Source organism: Octopus bimaculoides, chromosome 12 (genome assembly GCF_046866305.1).
Source record: "Octopus bimaculoides isolate indiv1 chromosome 12, ASM4686630v1, whole genome shotgun sequence".
NCBI lineage: Eukaryota > Metazoa > Mollusca > Cephalopoda > Octopoda > Octopodidae > Octopus > Octopus bimaculoides.
The window spans coordinates 25,458,983-25,461,482 of record NC_142939.1 but is presented as its reverse complement, the minus strand read 5'-3'; positions in this window follow the sequence as shown (position 1 = coordinate 25,461,482).

The following is a 2,500-nucleotide window of genomic DNA, read 5'->3' as shown; positions in this document are numbered from 1 at the left end:
GTTCTTTGTGATTTTCAATATACATACATATCTATCTATCTATCTATCTATCTATCTATCTATCGATCATAGTAATTTCTATGTGTAAAGGTGTTTGCCGTGTATAGGAGTCGGTCCGACCGATTTCAAGTGACGCTACGTAGCTCACATGAGCTACACATCACATGGAACCTCTAAACAACCTACTCGTCTAACTAACTATATATACTGCTTCAGTTCCCAGGGCAAACCTTATACCTTATCCTGCTCTATATTTTGTGGTAGAACCTATACAATGCTATCCTTCACTCTTCTGACTTATGTTGCTGGTAATCTCTCACAATATTACGCGAAAATAATTTCTTCGCACTTCATCGAAATCTCTGATATAAACTTTTCCTGCCTGCATACATTTTTCTGCACCTTTACTCTTCATGTAAAATCATGGTTTCTCTTCATCATGTCTATTTTTCTTCCTTATCACTATTCCTCAGTCCACTCCTATCACATCCAATCACTAACCTCAACATTTAATTCTCCAACGCTTCTTTGTCAAGGCGTTGTTGACTCGCAACATAACTGACTGCGCAATCATCAGATTAGACCTTAAATTTATCTTCATTATTTCTGTTCTGTATAAGTTGTCTCCATTGAGCTGTCGTTCTTCTCCTTATCATGTTCTTAACTGTTCTCTTTATTTCTATCCGTGAGTCTTCTATCCATTTAAGCCTTTATATTTGTCAGCACTACTAGACGACTCACTTGCGCTAAACTACTCCTGATAGTGAACTTAATGTAATGCTTCAACAGGACTGGTCGCTGGTTACATACCTATGACACTATGTGCATAACAGCTCTGAATTATAGTTATTACTTGACTCTCGACTTCTTGAAACAGCTGTCGAGATAAGACATCACTTATTTTCTATAGTCCGTATATTGAGCTTCATGTAAAAACATGTATCAAACTTAGCTGTATTAGCACCTCTCTCTCTCTCATTCTATATATGTGTGTTTGTTTGTCTATGTGTCTATGTGTGTGTGTGTCTATGTATTTATATGGAGAGAAGTTTTCATTCGTTGCTGAACGAGTTGCGGTGCGATGAGACGAAGAAATATTTGGGAAAAAAAGTTACGAACAAATTCCGTCGCAATGCATTTATCGTTTTCCAATGACGTTATATTGTGATGACTGCAATACATCGTTCTGTCTATCATTTGCTTAATGCTAACTTTGTTGAACTGGTCTAACAATCTTATTCCCTACCGTCTGTCTGTCACAATCTCTGTAGCTAATCTGCATCTTATGTAAATGCTAGTTTATAACTAGCAGGTTTCAGTTCATTAGCTCTCGATGTTTTTTTTATTTTATTTTATATAAATATAACGTCTGATTAATCCCAACGGTCTGCCATAAACACAGAAAAATTATTATATTATTTTATGTTTATTGAAGAGCATCATGGAAGTGTAGTAAAATAGGTTGTATTCATAACATCAAGTAGACTCCAAAGAAACGTTTTTGTCCCTGTGGCTTGCAAACTAATTGAAACGACGCTAATATCTTCGAAAGTTTACATAAATAAAAGTTTCTGAAGTCCTCATATATATTTGTTCATTCTCTGTGAACTCATGTTTCGTTCTTTGAGATATTTAAAGACAGGCGTGTTAAACAACCGTAAATTTGTATGGATATTTTATTTTATGAAATCACTTGCTTTTTCTATAAATGAGTAACTAGCTTAGTGGTATTTCAACCTACCAGAAACAGCAGCCACGTTACCATTTAATTCAATCTTTCTCTTGCGCAAGAATAAAAGTAAAACATCAAGTCATATAGTCAGTGCTGGAAATAAAACTAATAATAAAACGACAACACCGATTACTCACGCCGGAAATCTCACAACTCTATATGTCCTCTATAAATCACCAATATTACAATACCACGAACATGCATTTTTCACATTTGCTTTTCATATCATGACAAGGAAATCATTATTCAAATATTTTCTACACTTATTTATTCTATGATGTTTTTGTTAATTTTATTTCTTTCCAGTCTGCTTATATAGAAAAGGAAACGTCACAAGAATACCATAAGCGTTCTGTTCTTTGCTTATAGAACGGGAATATTCTCATGTGAGCATAAGATTCTGGTGTTATTTTCCGTATTTCTTACTGCAACATCTAGTTACCCTTTAATAAATGCTACACTTTTTTTTTAAACTCCAGAAAAACAATTTCTCCTTCATAAAGATAAATGGACATTAAATGATTTAGAATATTTGTCGGTACACATGCGTATAGCAGTATAGCAAGCAATATAGTACTTGTATAGATAGGTGATGTCACGCTTGTCTGAGTATTTGTGCAAATACGAGTGTAAGGTAGTTGAGATTACTAGGCAGCGATATTCTGTCTTCGGATTGGTTTCTATACAAAGCATAACTATTAACAAGTAAATTCACATCCTCATGCGCACACACGCACGCACTACCCTCCCACATACATGTGCTAAGAA